Source organism: Pipistrellus kuhlii, unplaced genomic scaffold (genome assembly GCF_014108245.1).
Source record: "Pipistrellus kuhlii isolate mPipKuh1 unplaced genomic scaffold, mPipKuh1.p scaffold_m20_p_17, whole genome shotgun sequence".
Lineage (NCBI taxonomy): Eukaryota > Metazoa > Chordata > Mammalia > Chiroptera > Vespertilionidae > Pipistrellus > Pipistrellus kuhlii.
In genome coordinates, this window is record NW_023425482.1 from 14,583,003 (window position 1) to 14,607,701 (window position 24,699).

Sequence of the window (24,699 nt, forward strand, 5' to 3'; positions counted from 1 at the left end):
AGACCTACTATGTTCCTGCGGCTTTCCAGGGTCTTCCAAATGAGTTTGATATTTAATAACAAACAGACTTCAAATGGCATATTTATTATTTAGTCCAGTCTGCCCTAACCTCCAGGCTATGAATCTTCTCTTTTTCTCCTCATTAAATGTCTTAGAGAACACGCTCCAATTATACCCAACAGAAATGACATGACATGGCTTTGTCGAAAAAGAGAGAGTTGCTAGGTAACCCTTAAATTCTGAGCTCAAAAAGATCCTGTTTCCTTTCTAGCAGAAACACTTCAAATTATGTTCTTTCACTTCCTATTAGCCTTGATGTAAGCTTCACTATATATTGTTATCATCTTCTGAATTATTTTGGTTATGCCCACCAAGATAGGGGAAGTTTAAAAGGAAGAGTGGAGGTTAGAGTCTCATGTAAATTTGTCCTCCAAAAAATTCCACACAAAAATAAGGTCAAATAAAAACATTCGTATTTAAGAATCGTATCTAGTGCCAGCTTTTAGTAGCTCAAAAAATCTAAGAGGCAGGTCCAAGGTGGCGGCACACGTGGACACTGAGCTCAGCCCCTTCACAAAATCACATCGAATATACCCCTATATTTGGAGCAAATCCTGCTGAGAGCCAACTACGTATGAGCCGACTGAATACCTTCTGCACAACAAACAAGAGAGAAGGACCACAGAGAGAAGGTGAGGCTGCAGTCCAGACAGCAGCTGGTGAGCACCACTGTTTACATTTCCCTGGATGTGGACAGTGGGCAGCAGCTCCATCCGGGTACTCTGGCAGACCTTCAGGTGCTGTAGCAAGTCCCCAGCCACCAGCCTGGGGCTGGGCCCAGCAGGAACAGGAGGGTGCAGAGCGAGCTTGTCAGGGGCGCTGACACCTGGAGATTGATCCAGCAGGAGCAGCAGGTGCTCCCACTGGGCTGCACACCAAAGGACACTCCTCCCCCCCACCCCGTCCCCCCTCACCTGGAGAGTGCCTGCCTGTAGCACTGCCTTGTCTAGGAAAGCACAGAGATGCTGGGACACTACTGGGTGCTCACATGGGGGTTCCAGTCCTGGAGAGTGGAGCCAGCAAAACGCTACCACACCCACCGGCCATGCGGGACTTCTCTGTCCACAGAGAGGGCAGAGCTAGCGGGGCTGCACACACATAGGGCTGCCCTGTGAAAGGAAGGACAGAGCAAGCGACACTGCGGTACCCACATGCAGGGATGGGGAGTGGGGTACTGCTGTGCACACACATGCACCCAGGGCTGCCCCACCTGGTGAGAGTACAGAACACATGATGTGTGGCTGTGCATGAAAGTCAGGCCACTTCACCAGGAGAAAGGGTGGGGCTGGGCAGGCCAGCAGAATGGCCCTACCATGACTCTGCTCTGACTATGGACAATGAAGCCAACAGGGCAGGCACGCAGGGCTGCCTGTGTGCAAGGAGAGGGTGCAGCTAATGGCACAAGGAGCTGTGCAGCCAGGAAAGGAGAAGCAGCAAGGTGTGCATGTGTATACACAGGCCTGCCGCCGCTGGAAGAAGAGGGGGAGCTGGTGAGGCACTGAGAGGTAAACACACAAAGCTCTTCAAGAGCTGAGGCCACCCACACCGTGCTCCGATCACAGACAGTTAAAGCAGCAGGGCACACCAAGGGCACACTGAGCAGCACAGTCTAAATCGGGCAGCTCCACCCAGATTAGCAGGGCAAGGAGCATGCACACACTGGGTTACCTCACCCGGAATCCACTCCCTCTGACAGGTGATGCACCAGGAGCCACATGCACCCGCCCCGACTACAACTGGCCAGTCAGAACAACTCAACACATAGAGCATCTTTCAAAACCAGGAGAGGCAGCCATTCTATGCCTCTCATAGAAACAAAGTCAAACAAAATGGGGAGGAAGAAGAATATGCCCCAAATGAAGGAACAAGAAAAAACTCCAAAGAAAACCCCAATGAGATGGAGATAAGTAATTTGCCTGATAAAGAATTCAAAGAAATACTCATAAAGATGCTCAACAAACTTGAGAATGCAATAGAGAAACTAAGAGCACTTCAACAATGAGATAGAAAAATGTAATAATGGACCAATCAGAGATGACGAATACAATAGCTGAAATGACAATACATTAGGAATCAGATTAGTTAATACAGAAGAATTAGCCACTTGGAAAAAGTGGAAATTACCTCATCAGAACTGAAAAATGAAAAAGAAATGTAAAATAAAATGAAGATAGTATAAGAATTCTCTGGGAAAACACCACACACCAGAATAGTCACATTCAAGTGATTCCAGAAAGAGGTGAGAAAAAGGGGAAGAAAGGATATTTGAAAACATAATCTCTGAAAATTTTCCTAATCTATGGAAGGAAACAGACATACATGCCCAGAAATCACGGTTTTAAATAAGATGAACCTTAAGAGAACCACAGCAAGCCATATTATAATGAAAATGGTAAAAGTGAAAGATAAAGAGGCAATCTTAAAGGCAGCAAGAATGAAAACACAAGTCACATATAAGGGACACCCCATTGGCTATCAGTTGATTGTCATGAGCAACTTTACAGGCCAGAAGACAGTGGCACAAGATATTTCAAGGGCTGACAGGAAGGAATCTACAACCTAGAATACTTTATCCAGCAAGGTTATTATTTAGAATTGAAGGAGAGATAGTTTTCCAGATAAGCAAAAACTAAAGGAGTTCACAGCCTTATAAGAGATGTTAAATGGTCTTCTTTATACAGAAAAGTCCATAACCAGAAATAAGAAAATACAGAAAAGAAAAAAAATCTCACTAGTAAAGGCCAATACATAGTAATTACAGAGAATCAACCACTTAAGAAGCTAATATGAAGGTTAAAAGATAATAGAACATTATAACTACAAAATGAAACTGGACTACTCTCTTATATCATAAACAAAAATAAACTCAAAATAGAATAAATACTTAAATATAAGGCCTGAAACCATCAACACAGGTAGTAAACTATTTGACATCAGTCCAAGTTTATGGACACATTCCCCTTGATCAAGGGAAACAAAAGAAAAAATGAACAAATGGGACTTCATCAAACTAAAAACACTTCGGCACAGCACAGGAAACCATTAACAAAATTAAAAAAGACTTACTGAATGGTGGAATATATTCACAAATGATATATCCGATAAAGAGTTGATATACAAAATCAGTAAGAAGCTAATACAACTCAATAACAGAAGTAATCTGATCAAAAAATGGGCAGAGGACATAAAAGGACAATTCACCCAAGAAGACATACGGATGGCTCAATAATCATCAGGGAAATCCAAGTTAAAACCACATTGATACCATCTCACCAAGGGAACTTCATGAAAGTTTAAATATAGAAATAATCTGATGTTGAGAAATAAATTTAGTGGTCTATTTCTCTAACTTTCACTTTCTAAATATACTTTATTTCCAAAGTTAAAAGGTTTTCAATTTTTTTATTGTTGACAGTATCACAGAGTCCCCAGTTTCCCCCTCCCCCCTTCTATCCAGCCCCTTCCCAACCCCAGGTCTTCCCCACACTATTGCCTGTGACCACGGGCTGTGCATACATGCATATGAACTATTTGATTAGTTTATTCCATCCTTTTCTATATATCCTCCTATATAATAAAAGGGTACTATGCAAATTGACCCTAACAGCAGAATGACCAAGAACAACTGTCCATTATGATGTGCCCTGACCACCAGGGGGCAGAAGTTCAATGCAGGAACTGTCCCCTGGTGGTCAGTGCACTCCCACAGGGGGAGCTCCGCTCAACCACAAGCTGGGCTGATGGTTGCAAGGGCAGGGGCTGTGGCTGGAGCCTCTCCTGCCGCCTTGCCAGTGCTAAGGCTGAGGATGTTCGACTGTGGCTTAGGCCTGCTCCCCGCAGGGTGGGCTCCCAGGCTGCCAGAGGGATGTCTGACTGATAACTTAGGCCTGATCTCCAGGGAGTGGGCCTAAGCTGGCAAGTGGACATCCCCCAAGGGCTCCTGGGCTATAAGAGGGTGCAGGCCGGACTAAGGGACCCCCCCCCCCCCCCCCGAGTGAACAAATTTTCGTGCACTGGGCCTCTAGTACATTAATAAAGAATATGATAAACTGAAGAATGTTTGTTTTTGAGGGATTGGTTCATCGATTCATTTTTGAAGAGATTGCTGTTTTGTGTTATTCCTTATATAATTGACAAATGATAAAATGTAGAAGTATCCAGTATTGCAAAATACGGTTGTGTTTTCCCCAGATATCTTTGTCTCTGTCTTTCCCAGATATCTATGTTTTTCCCAGGTATCTTTGTCACTTGGATGTTTCTTTGCTTACTTCCTGGAACAAATGGATATTTTTGGCTTAAATTGATCACCACCTGCTCACAATGCAACATCTTGCATTTTTCAGTTCCTAAGCCTATGGAAGCTATGCTTTTATAAATATAAATGTTATTTGTTGAGTAAATTGTGCCTGTCAATGGTTGGAAATTGGCACAGAGAAGAAGTACAGGGAAAGATTACAGTTCTATTTCGTAAGAGAAATAGCACCTATGACTGGATAAAAGCTTTCCTTCTTCCTGTTTTATCGCTGGTGCTCTCACTGCTCTGGAAAAGGGGCACAGAAGAGGGAAGATATTGTTCCTGTAACTAAACTAAATGTTATTTGAACATAAAAATACTATAGGCAACATCGAACTTTCTCTAAGCCAACTGAAAACTTCAAATCCTTTCAATGAACTTAAGAGTTCCCATTAGGATTCAGCTTCAATTGTACTTAAACTCTAGGTTTCTCTTCTGCACCCCTCCTCCCAATTTTTTCTACATGCCTTACACCATTGTGAAATTTTCTTCCCATTTTTAGCCTCAGTATGTCCTCCCTCCACAGACTCCCAGCCTAAAGCCATCCCTTAGAAGTGACTATTATACGAATTGGCATATCAGGTCACAGTCAATGGCCTAATCATTTGAGACCAACTTTGGTAATAACCTAGACTCTGTGTTCTTACACCATTGCCTATCTCCCTAACTTTCTTCCTTCTTGACCTATAAAGCAGTGACATTTCCTTACTGACCTAGGAAGCAATTTTATTTTTCATGCTATTTACTTTGTCCCGATTGCTCAGTGAATGAGTTCATCTTCAAAGTTGAATGAAAAATAAGCACCTAGATATGCAGAGGGGAAAAGTTGAAATGCATATGTCCTGCCCTTATACTTTCTCTTGAGGTGCTGTGTTTTTTAATCTATTGCTGCAGAACCACTTGCCATAGACTTAATGCCTAAACCAGTGGTCAGCACACTCATTAGTCAACAGAGCCAAATATCAACAGTCCAATGATTAAAATTTCTTTTGAGAGCCAATTTTTTTGAAACTTAAACTTCTTCTAACTCCACTTCTTCAAAATAGACTCTCCCAGACCATGATATTTTGTGAAAGAGCCACACTCAAGGGAACAAAGAGCCTCATGTGGCTCACGAGCCGCAGTTTGCTGACCACGGGCCTAAACAAAAACCTACAATATATATCACCGTACAGTTTTTGTGGGTCAAGAATCCGGGCACAACTCAACTGGGTCCTCCGTCTTAGGGTTTCTCACAAATCTGACAATCACGTTGCTAGCCGGGGTTCTGGTCACCTGAACTCTTGTGGTCGCTGACAGGACTCACGTCCCTTTGGGCTGGTGAGCTGGGGGCACTTGTTTTTAGCTGGCTACAAGCTGGAAGTTATCCCTGTCATGCAGGCCTCCCCTAATGGTCACTTGCTTCATCAAAGCCAGCAAGAGAAAGCATCTGCCACTAGAATGGAAGTGACATTATCATGGACCCCAATCACGGAAGCAATTACCCATCACTTTTGCCATATTCTGTTGACTAGACACAAGATTCTAGGCCAGCCCATACTCACTAAGGCTTTTGCCTGAAGGCAGAGGCCCTTGAGGGGTCATGGAAGCCACACTTATTTCAGCATCAACATGGGTGAAAAAACAACAACAAACAACATTAAAGACTTCCATGCCACTAGCCGCCTATGGAAGCTTTGTCCACAGGCAAGTGGCTGTTTTCACACTGAATAACATCTGTTTCTGGAGAGGCAGCAAGCACAGTCTGAACCTTGCTCAACACTCCAAGCTTTTATTTGTTTGGACAGCACTGGAGAGTCGGCTGCTGGCAGCCCAGGCTTCCCAAATTGACCTGGCCTAGGCAAGAATTAGATTTCAGGGAGAATCTTCCCACATAATGGCCTTTTAGCTATTATGTGAAAGGGTAACTGTGCACCCGTAATTTATTCCTGCCTCCTCGGGGACCCCTGGAGAAGTTTGACCCTGACCAGAATTCTTTGCAGATATCGACTGATTGAGTCTAGTAGCTGAAAGATAAATGAGGGTCCTGAAAGGGTTTGCTACGCACTGATTACTGATGCAGAAATGACTTTAGCTCTGGCTCCCGGTCCATGTAGATTGTTTATATTAAATTATCCTAAAATCACAGGCTGAAGCAGGGCCATGTGTCTGAAACTCCAGAACTTAGCGGCTTCCCTGAGTAACTTGTCACATGAGTGAGTACTCAGTTCTTGTTAAACTCCAAAACCAAAGTAACACCCTGGTGTACTGGGGAGAGAACACCCAGGAAGTCGTATGTGTGGTTTAGAGCCTCCTCAGTGAGGTGCCTGTTGTTGCTCCTGTCCCCTATCTACTGATATTTTGTGTGAAGACTGGTGGTTGGCCAGTCAGACCATCTTTATGAAGCAATAGGAATAATCAAGGTGAAGGCAACTCCAAATGGCCTTTGGAGCAATGTATCTACTTTTAAACAGGTTCATTAAGATAGAATTGGCATGCAAAAAAACAAACAAAAAATCAACAACGACAACAACAACAAAAGACAGTACATATTTAAAGTCCCAGCACTTTAAGTATATGCTGTAGAAACCATCACCACAATCAAGATAATGATGAATCTAATTTGACACTGCTGACCTAAACCATAATAGATACTATGATGTAGAGTGATCTCCAAATTTAGAATTATTGTATTATATTGCTACCTAAGTTGGTCCGAAGGTTGTGGGTTATTGTTAAGCTGATTATATTGCTACCTAGGAGGGTCAAGAAAATACTCAAGTCAATAAGCTTAGTTATTATTTGGGGGATTACATGGTGGCAGAAATATCTAGCCCAGTGATCGGCAAACTCATTAGTCAACAGAGCCAAATATCAACAGTATAACGATTGAAATTTTTTTTGAGAGCCAAATTTTTTAAGTTTAAACTTTTTCTAACGCCACTTCTTCAAAACAGACTCGCACAGGCCGTGGTATTTTGTGGAAGAGCCACACTCAAGGGGCCAAAGAGCCACATGTGGCTCGTGAGCAGTGGTTTGCCGACCACTGGTCTATACTATTGAAAAGCAAGGGGAGACTAAGAGGAGAAAAATATAAAAGAAGAAAAAGGGGTAATAATTGCCTCAGTGTGCTGGCATTGTTTCATTGCTATTAAAATACAGGATGGAAGAGGAAGACACGATAGATCATGAGCAGGGTGTTGGTGGTATAACTAGTATAATCTTGTGGCTTGAGAGGTGGAAAACAAACTTCATCTCTGGCCATGACGCCCACAAACCTTAAGCAGCTCCTCCCAATTCCCTGCACATTACTCAACGTGGAGGACACAAATCCCAGCACCATAAGCATCATGGTCGGGAATGAAAGATACACCGAGTGTCTGGATTCACTCCTTCAGTTAAAATCATAACGTTTTGAAAATAAATTACTAAGGGTTTGGGAACTAAACCTCAGCAGGGGAATCCAAGGAGCTAGAAAATGGTGCTGGTGCATGGCCTCTGGACAATATCTAAACTCTTTGAATCATTAGCTCCTGGTGCCCAGGGTACCATGGTCCCCAATGTGGGGGAGGCTTAGAGCTGAAACGTGGAGGGGAGCAAGATGCTGTGACAATACCCGTATGAAGGCTAAACCCTCATCCAGAAACCACGATGAGAGAAGTGCTCTGTGTCTCCTTCACTGAAACGCGTAATTGGGATGGATGCCGCGTGCGGATGGGGGACGGGCCCCTACATTCTTAAATCATATGCGTCCCATGTGCACCCTCCAGTTGGTTTCAACTGAAGTGCTAAATGAGAATCTTTGCAATTCCCAAGCCCTGCTTTGCAGAAAATATTAAACAATGTAGAATTCTAGATGTACAAAGAGAGATTAATGCTTTCATTAGCATTAATGGTTGAAGTAGGGATATTGATCTCTATTAATTCTCTTTAGAACAGTCCTTTTGAGCCAAAAGGCAAAGCAGATGATTTACAGATACTGAGAGTGGACTACCGGGGATTGATCTAGGTAGGTCTTCCCTTAGCCTCAGACACAATATAGATAGGATTAAACAAAACAAAACAAAACAAAACAAAAAAATACTTCCAAGAGGAATAGCCAAAGGAAACTAGTATGCAGCTCTATTAGCGATGCTTTCTTTTTTCCATTCCCATTTCAGAAGCCAGACAAGAAGAGTTTGAGCTCATGTGGAAGTACCTCCAGATTATATGAACAGCGCTTGCATGATGCCCCTTTAAGTTATCAGTGTACTGTCACGATCTAGTGGGACTGCACTTGGCCTTAACAACCATCAAGGGTACGTTGGTATGACAGATAAACCCCATTACAATTCAATACCTGTCCCCATCTCGGACAAGGTGGGAAACTACATGAGCTAGAACCACAAGAGGCTGTCCTCAATGCATGAGAAATAATTTATGGTCTGATCTCGACCCCACCGCTACACAGCCCAGAGACTGGAGGAACTGAGTTATGGCAAAACCACATCTCCCGTTTGGAGGAATTGTTTGTGGGCTCAACGAAATCTTCAGAAAGAAATAGGAGACAGATCGGATTGTGCCCTGACAGAAACGAGCAAATAAAAGATTTATAAAGGGCTGTCAATCCCGTGGTGTCTCCTGAGCCTCATGACCCCGATGCACAAATGACTGTAGACGTGTCAGCAACTAGAACACACACCGACCAGAGCCTCTGGCAGAAATCAATACTCTCCTCAGTGGAAACGGCGGAGATTTTGGACTTGAAAGTGGTCTGATGCAACTGCTCAATACAGCCCTTTAGACATACAACGGTAAGCTTGTTGCTGGGGATTGGTAGAAGAAATTGTTCCTACCATAGGAAAATTTCAGACAATCCTGAAACCAGAAATGCCCATTGTGACTTGGGCGACTGATGCCAGAGCAACATTCACATGGAGGAAGCATGGCGAGGGGGCTCGCCGAGGCATGGAAATGGTATACTCGAGAGGCCAAAAGACGTTCACCACATGTGTGCACAGAGTTCTTCCCTATAAAACCCACCCAGGTCCTCTGGGCCGCGACTGCTGGATCGTCTGGACCTCAATTCTCCCTCCGCCTTGCAAAGTGTCTGCCACGTTACCGACTGCATTTCCTCAAGTCATGAAGCTGTTGGAAATCGGTTCTGACATGGTCTGTAAACCCTGGTGGGGAGGAGGAAACGGCTGCAATGGCCTCTTCGGCAGCTTTGCATTAAGCCAGAAAAGACTGGCTAAGCCACGTGGAGACACTAGAGGGAGCTCTCCCTCAGGAGACTGGCCATGGCTGGCCATCAATTCAGAGACAGGGTAAAAGCTCTCCGAGAATGCGGCGACAGTCTATATTATTAAACTCATCAAACATCAATCTTGGCAGCAACTCTTGGAAAGAGCGTCTGCCCTTACTCAGGGGACATTTTAATAATAATGAAATCAGATTCTACTTAGGAGGCCATGGTGCTAGTGGCAACGTGTCGCCAAGACTGCAGTCCAATAAGGGGAGTGACAAGCTTCGGACGACTCCTGAGCACTTGAGATGTGTCAGGTCCAAATAAGGTGTGTCAGGCAGACACTGCGTGTGGGATTTCAAATACAGCATGAAGATGGAATGTGACATACTTCAACAATAATATCTTATTGGTGATATGTCGATTCAGTATGATTTTGGATATATTTGGGTAAATACAAATATTTACCCAAATAACTTATTAAAGTTCACTACAACTGTTTTTATTGATTTTTTAGAGAGAAAGGAAGGGGAAATAGAAAGATCGATGGAAACGAGCAATAATCTATTGGCTGCTTCCTGTGCGCCTCCTACTGGGGAGTCAAGCCTGAAACCAGGGCCTGTGCCCTGACGGGAATCGAACCAGCAACCTTTCAGTGCACAGGATGACACCCAACCAACGGTGCCATCTTGGCCAGGGCACAAGTGTTTTCCTTTTTAAGTGGACCTTCAGAAACATTTAAATTATATTTGTGGTGTGTGTTTTAGTTTCCCTTCTGTATCGTTTATTGTAGATAACTTTGTGATTTATGGCCTTTGGCTGGGCAGAGCCATTGTAGGCACACATGTACCCAGAATAAGGCCACAGGAAGATCAAGATTTATAAACGAACAGACCCCCAGATTTGGCTACTTCCCTGTGCTAACTTGTTCTACCTATGCCTGGCTCTTATCACTGAAAACACCACCACCATCCAGAAACAAACTATCTTCTACTTTGAAAAGGGGACTTGGAGAGGCTTTTATCTGTCGGGTCCAGGCCTCCTAGATAGTCATGTGGCGCATGCATCCTGCCTGCCTGTGTCCTTTGTTAACTCTAAATGAATCTTCAAACTAGAAAGGACATGTTTCCAGTGAATTCAATGGACCATTTGGCTTTGTGTTTGTGCAAGGGTTGAAATGACATTTGTTGTTTGTACCTTGTTTTTTTTTTTTGTTTTTTTTTTTTCCCCAGCAAGATCTGTAAGACATGGTTCATGGTTGGCCTTGGAAGACAGCCTTATGGGGCGACCTGGAATCTGTCCCTCCCTGCAGAGTTTGAACCGCCTACAGCACCGACAGCTGTGCCTGCGAATGACCAGCCCTGAAGTTACGTGGCCTGTACCCGCCCCTCAGTCCGTGAACTCTGGTCATAACTCTTGGACTTAGAAACCAAACCTACACCCAACAGAACCATTTTTCTTTTTAAAAAGGAGGGTATTTTTTTAATATGGTCATTTATTAAGATGTATTAAAATAACAGGACTTTTATAAAGTAGACCAGAAAGTAAAAATAATTATAAAAAAATGAAAGGATTTCTAGGTAGATTTCCTCAGCAAGGTAAGGAGGGAAGGACCTGGTTTGCTCAGAAAAACTCGGGCATTTGTCACACTTTCACTGTAGGAAAGCAGACATTTGAAAAGAAATAAAATATAAAAACTTATTTTAGGAGGAGTGGCAGAATAAACTAGATGAAGAATGATGTGTCTGGGGGAAATTTTTAAATCTTAAAAACCAAGATAAACTTAGAAAAGGGTGGAAGACTGACAGAAGATATCATAAAAGAGGGTCGTGTCCCATAGCTTCTAAATTCAAAAATCACCGAGAAAGGGAGGCTGCTTCAGACATCACAGCTAGCCAACGCCTGCATTAAGGAACCAGCACCCAGGAAGCCACTGAAGGGGGCCTCAATGAGAAGCTCAAAATATTGGGAAGATTTAAACAAGTCATTGCAGAAAATTAGACAGATGTAAGAGACAGATTCACAGTCAAATATTGTTAGGGAACTTCACAGCACATAAAACTCAAGGAATTATTGAACAGACAAGCAACTGGATTTTTCAGGTGACCTGTTTTCAGGGGATTTTTAATTTATAATAAGATCCTCAGGGCAAAAGAATGTAGGGTCCAGAAAGCAAGACACAAAGTTGATGTGACTTGCCAATTAGTAAATCCCTGAATGGAAGTCATTTTCATCTTCCAAGTTGAAGGGAAGGTGCTGAGAATATTGAAATTAAGAGAATTGTTACAAAGCTCATATATTCCAGGGCTCAGCCCCAGAATTATCCTGTTTAAAAAGCATTCAGATGAACTCACTCTAATTACACCAATATTTGCAATTCCTGGTTCAACTAAATATACATATTCCTAAACAAATATGACCAACATTTATCTACGTCTGTACTATTTTACCAAATATTTTGCTTATCTAAATGAAGAAACATGTTTTCCTACAATATTAAAATAAGTTTTGTGTTTTTTCTTCCCTACTTTCGATATTGAATTTATCCTACACACTAAACACTAAACATTTTTGTTCTGTATTTTTGTCTTCCACTTACAAACACATTGTATAATGCCAACATCATATCAAAACATTTAAAAATGTTTATAATATAAGCAGACTACAGATACTATTATTCATGTACATGAAAGTGAACTTCCTTAACAGAATTTTAGAAAAGAGAATCTAGAACTACCTAAAATTATAATACACAATGACAATAGGATTTTTATCTCAAGAATGTAAGCTCTGTTAACACTTATGATAAAAACTTACCATGTGCCTCGGCAGTTTTACTCCTATGAATTTACCCAAGAAAAATGAAAATTTATGTCCAACAACTTCTACATAAGTATTTACAATTTTATTCATAATAGACCCAAACTGGAAATATTCCAAATGTCCTTCTACTGGTAAATGGATAAACAAATAATAGTATATCTGTGCACTAGAGTTCTATCCTATATAATAAAAGGGTAATATGCAAATCGACCAAATGGCCAAACGGTGGAACGACTGGTCGCTATGACATGCACTGGCCACCAGAGGGCAGATGCTCAACACAGGAGCTGTCCCCTGATAGTGCACTCCCACAGCGGGAGTGCCACTCATTCAGAAGCCAGTCTCATGGCTGGGGAGCTCAGCAATGATGGTGGGAGCCTCTCCTGCCTCTGCAGCAGTTGGACATCCCCCGAGGGCTCCTGGATTGCTAAAGGGCACAGGCCAGGCTGAGTACCCCTCTCCCTCCCCAAGTGTACAAATGTTGTGCACCGGGCCTCTAGTTTGGTGATAAAAAAGCAGGAAATCTAACCTTCTGTGACAGCATGAATGGACCTGGAGATTATTATGCTAAGTGAAATAAGCCAGTCCAAGAAAAAAGAAATACCACATGATCTCACTTATATGTGGAATCTAAAGAACAAAATAAACTGGCAAACAAAATAGAAAGAGGTATAGATACATGAACAGACTGACACCTGAGGAGAGGGAGAAGGCAGAGACTGGATGAAATAAAGTGAAGGGATTAGCCACAGAACATATATGCAAAGCCCAAGGACATAGACAACAGAGAGTAGGGGGTATGGTGGCTGGGTGGAGGGAAAGGGTGAAATGGTGTCAACTGCAATAGTGTCAACAACAACAAAAAAGAGGAATGGACTACTGATATACCCTATAACATGGATCAATCTCAAATCACTACCGGAATGAAAAGAAGGCACACACACACACACACACACACACACACACAAATCCATATTTTGTTATTCTATTTACATAAAATCATAGAACAAGATAAACTAACCTATCGTAACTGTGAGAAGATTAGTGCTTGCCTGGAACTGGGAGTTGAAGAGGAAGACTTTGAATGGGCACAAAGGAACACTTTGAGGGTGACAAAAATGTTCTGTGTTTTTACTGGAATGATGATTATATGAGTGCATTTATTTGTCAAAATCATTTAACTGTATATTTAAAATTAGTGCATTTCCATTGTACGTTGATCAGCTTAAGTTTAAAAATGTGGATAGCTACAGAAAACAAACCATGGCCTTCAGCTCATGAGCAGGTCCGTGCCTACAGCTGCTGGTCATGTCTGAGCAGAGGGAACCTGAGGAAAAGCTTAGCGTTTCTGATAGTCATGCCACGTGTGTCTTTGCACTTAAAGATTTGAAAACCCATAAAAACCTAATAGCAGGTGGAACAGCTTCTAAAACATTTTAATAATGTGTTAGTCAGACTTTTTCTTTTCTCTCATTTATTAATGTTCTGTTTGAATGTAGGACACGTGCTTTGTAAACTGGGAAGGAATATTGTCTGTGCTGCGTTTCAATTCGTGCCCGGTGTTTCCTGGGTCCAGGTCATTGGCATTCCGAGGTGAGGCCTCCTGTCCTTTTCCCCTAATTATGCCAAGTTATTTCACGCCTCGGTTCTCTCCCCTCACGTTGCTTTCCGGGCCTGAAATTTTGTTCCCTTGTCTCTGCTTGGCTGGCTCCTACTCATTCTTCCAGACCCAATTTAAAAATTGCTGCTCCAGAATCACTGCTCTGTTCCGATGAGGTGTTCTTTATTAAACTTACTCATCACACCGCATTCCACTCCTTCAAGACATTGCAAACATCCTGATCTTGTGTATTTATAAATAACAACTTCTGCTGGCTTTCTGTTCTCTCTCTGCTCTAAGTCCTGTGACCCTATTCCTTTTTAGTACGTATGAATGCTGTGAGTACTGCAGTTGTTCGCTGCTGATGGATCCCAGATATGAGTAGATTCAAAGTTCTCAAACACAGAGAATTATTTATAATGTGGCTTAATCTACAAGTGAACAGAGAGGATTTTTTATTCATCCTCACCTGAGTATATTTTTTCCATTGATTTAGAGAGTGTGGAAGGACAGGGGAGATACTGGGGGAGGGAGAAGAGAGAAAAAGAGAGAGAAAGAGAGAGAGAGAGAGAGAGAGAGAGAGAGAGAGAGAGAGAGAGAGAGAGACATATATATGAGAGAGACACATCAATTGGTTGCCTCTCATACATGCCCTGACCAGAGCTGGGGATCAAACCTGAAACCCATGTATGTGCCCTTGATCGAAATCAAACCTGTGACCCTTCAGTGTGTGGGCCAGCACTCTAACCACTGAGCATGCCAGTGGTTTTTAAAGGCAGGGACCCTAATGCTGTCCAAGTTTAACTCTCTTGTTCCTAAAAGAGTGGCGAAAACAATAGCAGCAACTATTGTTGGAGAAAAACATACCTTATCTCCCCCCCATTGCTAGTAGGAGTGGGTGCTTGGGGTCCGGTTGGAATAAGCATTTCTGGGGGCACCCAGAGGAGATGTGTTATGGTAGAAGTTTTATTTCAGAGGAATTGCCTCTCTGGGTTTCCAAATCCCATTTCCCCTAGTCCGGTGCAGAAGAAGTGACCTGGGGCTTTATTGAAGCAAAGCCAGTGTCTGAGTTTCCTTTCCCTGTTGGCACTGGGGCCAGGACCAGCATTCGGCTAGCTGCTGTCATCAGTCCACTGTCCGGAAAGCAAGCGACAGGAAGCCAAGCATGAGCCATGAGCCAAGCGTGCCAACAGGAACCAAGAGCCTAGGAGCACAAGCTCCTTCATTTAGGGCTGTGGTCGGCAAACTGTGGCTCACGAGCCACATATGGCTCTTTGGCCACTTGAGTGTGGCTCTTCCACAAAATACCATGGCCTGGGTGAGTCTATTTTGAAGAAGTGGCGTTAGAAGAAGTTTAAAAAATTTGGCTCTCAAAAGAAATTTCAATCGTTGTCCTGTTGATATTTGGCTCCGTTGACCTATGAGTTTGCCGACCACAGGTTTAGGGGATTATATACCCCACATGCTCACGCCCTTGCATTGGCCATGCCCATTCTTCTGTCCCAAGGTGGACTGACAGGAAAGTATCTTACTTATGAGGTTCCCTCCCCCAGTGTTTTACAGGGACTATGCCTATCATGTCTGGTTTCCCTTTGCTCCTTTCCTATTATTAATATCTAGCTAATTACAATAATCTCACAGAAACAAAACTACATACAAAAACTAATCTGTTATCTATGGAGGATAAGAAAATAAGTCATTTTTTTAAAAAATGTTAAGTTAAAGGAAAGAATCAAGCATTTATCTTACTTAGCTATCTGAACTGTCTCATGAGGTAGTTTAAGGGTAGATCACAAAGTGTCGTTTATAAAAAAAATCCTAAGAAAATAAAAAGAAACCCTGAAAATTAAAATACCACCATATTGCAAAACCCAATTAATTAAATTAAAAAGGGACCTAATCATTAAGACTAATGGCCCCTCACACAACCAGGAGTGAGTCAGCTAAGCACAGTGCCTTCTGGTTTGAGAGGACACCACTTAGTCCTTCCAGAGGAAAGGGACATGAGTCTCTTGAGGCCTCAGATCCTGCAGCAAACATTCCAAGGAATACAGGGGAAATGTGGAACCACACCATGAGTACATAAAAAATAAGGTCCATTCTTTGGAAAATCGTACAGGGCAGATGTCCTGGGATCTTCACTAGATACGTTTATTTTAAATAGACAGGAATAAATTATAATATAAGACATGGGCAAACCTTTTCTACCAGAAACACTAAAGGGAGTCCTTCAGGCTGAAGGGAAAGGACGCTAGAAGAGTAACTCAATGAAGAAATGAAGAGCCCTGAAATGGTTTCTTAAGGTGCAAATCCCAGCCCTTTTCATGAATAATAAGAAAAAAACACAAGCTAAAACCGGTTTGGCTCAGTGGATAGAGTGTTGGCCTGCAGACTGAAAGTTCCCAGGTCAATTCCAGTCAAGGGCATGTACCTTAGTTGCGGGCACATCCCCGGTAGGAGGTGCGCAAGAGGCAGCTGGTCGATGTTTCTCTCTCATCAAAGTTTCTAGCTCTCTCTCTCCCTTCCTCTCTGTAAAAAATCAATAAAATATATTTTTTTTAAAAAGAAAGAAAGAAAGAAGAAAGAAAGGAAGGAAGGAAGGAAGGAAGGAAGGAAGGAAGGAAGGAAGGAAGGAAGAGAAAGCAAGCAAGCAACACAATCGGCAACCTTGCAATAGAAAGGAACCTGATAAAGGGCACCTACAAAAACTCAGAGCTAAAATCAATAATAAACTCTAAATGCTTTACCCCTAATATAGGAGCAAGACAAGAACATCTACTGTCACTATTTCTATTCAACACTGTACTCCGGAGGATTAGCTACAGTGTTTACACATGAGAAAGAAACAGAAGGCAATCAGATTGTATAGAAAGAAGGAAACTGATTTGTAAATGACATGCTCACGTGTGTAGGAATTCCTAAGAAATCCATAAAAATAATAAAGCTAATAAATGAGACCAGTATGCTTGAAGGATATAAAGTCAAAATGTAAAAATTAGTTGTACATATTTCTATAGACGGGCAATAAACAATATAAACACAAATTTAAGAAATCAGTTCCATTTTCAATAGCACAAAAAGAAAAATATATTGTACCTAGATATGCATCTAACCAAAAAGTACATGTATATACTTTAAAGTATAAGACATTGTTAAAATAAATTAGAGAATATGTAAATAAATATAAGGACATTCAATATTTATGGATTAAAAGAAAATATTAAACTGAAACCACTTTGGCTCAGTGCATATAGAATCAGCCTGCAGACTGAAAGGTCCCGGGTTCAATTCCAATCAAGGGCATGTACCTTGGTTGCAGGCACATCCCCAGTAGGGTGTGTGCAGCAGGCAGCTGATCAATGATTCTTTCTCCTTGATGTTTCTAACTCTCTATCCCTCTCTGTAAATAATCAATAAAATATATTTTAAAAATAGAATATTAAGATGGAAATATCCCCCCAAAATAATCTACATTTTCAATGCAACCACTGCCAAAATTTCAGTTGCTTTTTGTGTAAAATAAGGTAATCCTAAAATATAAATGGAGATGCCAGAGACCCAGAATCACGAAAATAATCTTGAAACTGAAGGAAGTTGGATTCATACTTTCCAATTAAAAACTTACTACAAATCTTCAGTAAATAAGACCGTAGGTGCAGGCGTAAGACAGGCATAAAGGTAAATGGAATAGAATTGGTGGCTCCGAAATACAGTCACGCATTATGGTCCACTGGTTTTCAACTCAGATGCCAAGAAACTTCAATTGGGGACGAATAATTCTTTCAACAAATGGTAGTAGGACAACTGGATATCACATATAAAAAAAGGATTTAGTCTCTACCTCACACCAAAAAATAACTCAAAATAACCAACTAAGCTAACTGAAAGTACAAAACTGTAGGAGCTCTGAGCAGAGAACAGTGGTGAATGTTGGTCACCTTGGTTTAGGCAATGATTCCCTACATGTATCAGAAAAACGGATCTATAATAATAAAAGGGTAATATGCTAATTAGACTGGATAGACAGGATGTCTTCCGGATGTCCTTCCTGACAAAGCCTGGGCTGCGAAGGCCATGGCGGCTGTGAGGGCTGAGGCAAGTCACCATGGGGGGGAGGACCCATTGCGGAGCTCCATCCGGAGGGCAGGGCCTCCCTCTGCTCAGCATTGAGCACAGAGCCCTGGCAGAGCGGGCAGGCCTCCCTGTGGGTGGGAATGAATGGCAGAGCCCAGACCAGGTGGGAAGGGCCTCCTTCTGCTCTGTGATTGGTCCCAGAGCCCCAGCAGGATAGGCAGAGCCTTCCTCTGCCGGGCATCAATCTGGGGGCTCCCACATTGTCAGAGGGCACAGGCCAGGCTGAGGGAATCCCCCAATGCTCGATCTTTATGCACCAGACCTCTAGTATCATAGTGAACCTAGTTCTTAATAGGAGGAAAGGGAAGGCCACATGTTGTAGGCATGCCATTTGGGCAGCTTTGCCAGAAAGCTGGTGCTTCACACTCCCCAGAGAGCCACGGGACTATTCCCTGATCACTGGGGGAAGGGTCTGGATAGGGAGGAGGGTGGCCGCATGCACACTAAGTCGGAGTGACATCTGGAAGGTACTTGTCTTGTCAGTCACCTCTGGGAACAGACCATTGGCCAGAGTGGGTGTAGCCATTGCGAGGGCGAGAAATTTGGATATTTAATCCCCTAAATGAAGAAGTTCACTCTCTCAGTGTGCTGTGCTCCACTCCTGGCTCGTGGGGTTCTCACTCCTGCTTGCTGGCCTTCGCCCACAGGACCCACAGCCATGTGGACCCCACACACGATGGACTAACGGACTGCAACTCGCCCAAGGCTGAAGTGAACCCGGCTGCAGCATGGAACGGAAACTCTGGACACAGGCTTCTCTCCTAGCTCTACTGAGACATCAGCTACACCTCTATGACTGGAGTCATGGAAATGGGCATTCACAAACACAGAAATATAATTTCACACAAGTAAAAGTCACCCATTCTCCCATGCAAGTCTCAGAAAATTCTTCTTCTTGAGATATCATAAGAATTCCATCCCCTGTGGATACCCAGTGGGGAAGGAGACAGCCCACTTCATTCAATAACAAAACCACAAGAAAAATAGACAAATTGAATACCTTGATATTAAAAGCATTTTGTGTTTTAAAGAACACCAGCAAGAAAGTGAAAAGGAAACCCATGAAATAGGATAATAAAAATAGGCAAAGGATTTCAATATATATATATATATATATATATATATATATATATATATATATATATATATATATTACATTTGCCAATTAACATGTGGAAAGATTGGCAACATAACTAGTCATTAGCAAAATACAAATTAAAACCACAATGACATACCATTTTAATATCGCTTTAATAAAACATGGCAGAAAATATTGGCAAGAATTGAGAGAAATAAAAACTTTCATACACAGCTAGTGAGGACGTAAAATGGTGCATTTCTGCTTTGTAAAGTGGCTTGGTATTTTTTTAGAAAGTCAAACACAGAGTTGCTATATGACTCAGCAATCTTATTTGTAGGTAAATACCCAAGAGAACTGAAAATATATAAAAACAAATGTTCATAGCAGCACTGTTTATGATAGCAAAATAGTGGAAGACCTGATAAATGGATAAACAAACTTCGGTATATTCATAAAATAAAACATTAGCCACAAAAAGGAGTATCAGTTCACAAGATATCATGGATGAACCTTGAAAACATGCTGAGTTAAAGAAGCCACAAAATGCTACATATTGTATGATTCCATTTGTATGAAATATCCAGAATATACAAACCCACTAAGACATAAAGTAGATTACTGGTTGCCACTGTAAGTGGGGAGGGGAATGGGAATGACTACTTAGTAGGTGGTTAATTTTGGGGGTGATGAAACCGTTCTAGAATTAATAGCGATGGTTGGCAGATTTATAAATATACTTAAAACCCACTGAAATCATAAACATTAAAGGAGACTTTTATGGTGTGTGAATTATGTGTGTCAATAAAAAATACAGGTAACTAAAAACAGAGTCATAATAAAAACCAACTTAACATTTGTAACTTGAAACTCATAAATATGCATTTATTCCTAATGTTTATAAGAGAAAACGAGTCCTTTCTGCGAATGTAGTCCCATGACTATTCTGTGTAATTTTGTCATAATCCACACCCATAATGCATCTTTCTAGAGTTCTAGTTTTAGGTTATTGCAAACTGAGTGAGAAATTAAAGACATTTGGGGGGATCACTCTGAGGGCAGAAATCTGTCAAAATATTTTCCTGGTCTTTTACAGTTACCTCGTCAACAACGAATTTGGCAGCTCTTTGAAAGCCACTCTTCCTTCCTGAGTCTTTCTAAAGCCTTTAATTTAAATTGCTCCACTCACTTTCTCTACTTTCAACTCGTACTCAGCAGAATTTTTGGCATTCAATTAAAATATGTAACGGGAATAACAAGCACACGTGGCCAAGGCAGGTTTGAAAGACCCGTAACTGATCCTGACAAGTTGGTAATTCGGCTGGCATACAGGGGAGGGGAGGGCAGACAAAGGAAGAGTGCCATGGCCACAAGTCAACAGGTGTCTTGAAACCAGGGCAAAACAGTTTGTTCGGAGACACTAGTGATTGGAAGTGAGCCCACATCATTCTTACTGTGCTTAACCTGATATCCCCAGGCACACAGGAAGGTCCTTGCACACACACAGACTAGCAAGAGCAACAGAACAGACTTTTGGTAACAAAAACGAAGAAATGTGATGTGTCTATACTCCCAGGCATGAGTCTAGGGTGTTCTTCTGTCCAGTGAAGACTGTAAGCATCGCTCCTATCAGAGCCCCCTCCACGCCTACCTCTGTACTCAAGACACATTTATAAATGCATCCTGAGTCCAGAGGAAGGTGTGGAGCAGGTGACATGCTTGGAGCAGGTTATATGCGCTGGGTCCCAGTCCTGTCCTTTCTCTTTTGAGTGTGGAAAATGGTTATAACCACAGATGTGTTAGGCAAAATAATGGTAAGATGTCCACACCCCAATCACCTGTGAACATGGTACCTTACCTTGCAAAGGGGAATTTGCTAAGGAGATAGTATGGTTAACTACTTTTTCAAACTCTTTGGTTCTGAGCTAGAAAAGTATCAGAACACTTGACAGTAGCCAGCTCTAGCTAACTATAAAGCAAAACGGAAGGAGGAGGAGGAATAAAACCGAAAAGCACACCTCTCTGTTGTACCTGGGTCTTGGGTAGGCAAGGCCAAGGCCAACAAGGACTGAGGAATGGAGAACACACACCAGACTCAAATGTCCTGCAGCATTTGCTAGCTGAGTATTAATAGGGCTGTTGTCAGAGGTGAATTTTATGAATGACCATAGATATGTGGCACCAAAATATGTATCTGCCTTCATACGTGATGCGATTATGGCCTCAGAAATTGTAGGAGTCATTTCCCTTCTCATCCTGCTCAAGAATGCATAATAGCAAAGATAAACAGCCAGCAGTAAGGACAGTCCCATGATCTCCCCCATCAATGTCTTGCCAGTCAGTATTCAAATGGTTCCAAATCAATGCCTATTTGTGTTCCCGCACACACAGAATACTCATCAGGGATTACACAAAGGCTATTATAACAGGAACAGGCTTCACGACGCTGAATTACTAGAAACCCTGTTACTGAGACACATTTTTCCCCCTAAGCTTCTAATTTCTCTGCTCACAATGACATCCCCAGAGCTTCAGCAGCACAATTTTCACTGCTTTGCAAAGTGATATATTTTCTATGAGTCAACCAGGTTTGGGTAATTACTTGGTTGAAGTTGACAAACAAAACTTTTGATACATTGAAAAGAAACACGTAAGACAGGCGAGAAGACAAGAAAGATATGTTTGTAAGATAACGCTGTTTCAATGTAGGTATCATTTTATCTGTAAATGAGTGACAGTGGATGAGAAAACAATCGAGGGGCTCATGGCAATTGTATTTATCTATGGGTTTCCCCCAAGACCCCCCACCTTCCCATACTCATGCTTTTGCTCTTATGTAATCACCTCCCCTTGGGGATGGAGTAGACTAACTACTTCCTTTCATCTTGTAGAATCCTCTATAATAAAAGGCTAATATGCAAATTCTCCCCTCGGGAGTTTAACAACCGGAAGTTTGACCACTCGCTATGACCTGCACTGACCACCAAGGAGTGGTGTGAAATGAAAGAAGGCCAAGTCTGGCAGCTGGGGTAAGGAAGGCCCTGATTGGCCTTGATTGCTGACCAAGCCTAGGGACCATACCCTGCATGATTTTCATGCACCGGGCCTCTAGTAGGATTATAAGAGTTGTCTTGCTAGGAGACCTTTTCTTCTTTGCTGCTATACTGGGAACTGGCCTATGGGGAGGACCACATGACGGGCACTGAGGGAGGTTTCTGTCCACCAGCCAACAAAACACTGCCACCCTCAATATGAATTCTTCCAACCACATGTGAGCCCCAGTGAGATTAACCCCGTGACTGACAGCTTTGTTATCCACTTAAACGGAGGAACCAATCAAGCCTTTCCTGGACAGGAAGTGTGAGATAATCTATGCATTATTTTTTAGGCAACAGCTGACTAACATACTGGTTTTCAAAATCAACCTTTTAACTGTGGAGGCTGAGAGATGTTTCCTAATATAATCTGTGGTCTCAGACATCTTCATTAAATACTAGCCCATCGACAGTGGCATCTGTTGGTTTGTTATGATGCTGCACACATGAACCCCTGGCTCACAAGTGGAAGCTCGCCTCCCTATATCTTAAAAGTTAGTGTTGTGTTCAACTTAAGTTCCCACCTTACTTTATTTGTTGTGAAAAGTTCTCATCTTTCTTCTTTCTTGTTTCAGCTAGACTGAATCACCAAACCAGGCAAATTCACATCCCACATACTTTTAAAAGTCTATGGGTTCTTTTCCTTTATATTCCCAAGCCGTGGTTCAGGTACCACAACCATCCACCTCTTAACTGAATCAACTTCCTGCTTGTCTCATCACCATCTCACTCTGGAGTTCCCCTCCCTTCATGTTCACCTGTAGCTGGAGTAACATTTCCTATGCAAACACGATTATGTCAGCTAGATTCTTTAAATCATCTCCAAAGCCTTTGAACAAAAGCTAAAACCCTTCAGTATAACTCCTGCCCCAGTTTTTATTTCAAATGCCTAGCTGATAAAGCACATTTTGCTTTACTAAGGATAGGAATTGTGTGAGTCCTATTTTAGTCTCAGCATCCTGCATGTTTGATTCAAGCCTGAAACACATTTGGCAATTGATACTAGTTGAAGGAATACAGGAAGCAATAAATAATATTTTTACAAAAGGTTTGATCTCATGGTAAATATTTTTAGCGAGCGCACACGCGCGCGCGCGCACGCACACACACACACACACACACACACACACACAAAGAGAGATAACAAAGCAAAGAAATGCCAGAAATATATTGGCAGTGATGAATGTTACTACCTTGATTGTGGTGATGGTATCACAGGGATATGCCTTCTAGTATATCCAAGCTCATCAAAATGTACATGTTAAATGTGTGTATTTTAAAAATATATTAAGTACCCCTCAATAAAAATTAAATATGTAAAGATCTTTAAATTTTTTTTAAATATGTGCTTCTCTAAAAAGTATCTCATATACATTTTGTGCATTTAACTCCTGAAATTAAATGCAACATCTTAGGAAATCTTTTGCAACATCTAATAGGCACCTGTGTTTACACATGTTGGCAGCCATGTGTTTATATGTATGTGCATCCATTTCTCCTTACAAGCTCCTTTGGGAAGGAGAAAAGGTGAGAGGAAGCAGAGTGCAGATAGTGCCAGAGTCAGAGAATGATGGCAGGGGACCGTGTTCTCTAGTACTGTGTACAATGGAGTTTGGTCTGAGATTTAATTTTCCAGTGGTCATGACAATTCAAAAAGCTCATTTTATAAATTTACAACCAAATAAGCGCAACTGTCCCTCAGTTCCCTCCAGAGCTGCCATTAACAGAAAGCCTTTGGCCAACGCAATGAAATTAGATTGTGTAGCGAACCTGCCCTTTGGGTTTCTCTCCAGCCATGATATGACTAAGCCCTGTGTTCTGCACTCTTTGGAGCTTTGGCCACAGGTAATGCATCTATGACGCTGCCCAGACATATGAACACACACCCCCTCCCTGGCCATTTCCATATGTCAAATGATTGACCTGTACCTTAGAATTGTGTCTAAACATTTCACTCAGACTTCCTCCCATCTTTCCACTACTCTGAATCTCTCATACACACAAATGAAATTGACAGAAGTTGCTGGTTTGCATGAGGCTAATAAGACTTTCCAGAAAATGTAAAATGATGCTCTCTCACGGGCCCTGGCTGGAATTGAGGCAGACAGTGTTGGCAGAGTAGAGGTTCCACATGCCTGTTAGCTGCAGATGTTCATTAAATAACAGGCTCTACAGCAACCTTTTCCGCCCTTGTAGTTGAGGGGCCTTGAAAAGCCATTGAGTTTCTCCTTCAGTCACTTCTCAGTATCTTAAAGCATGGAAATTAAGAATTTCCAAAAGAAAGTGGGCTGATATTCCCATTGGTGGCTAAGTGTCTGCTGCATGTGGCTTCTGAGGATACGAATTATGGCTAATCCAAGTCAAGATGTGCAATAAATGGAAAATACAATTTTCAACACAATATGTTTTATT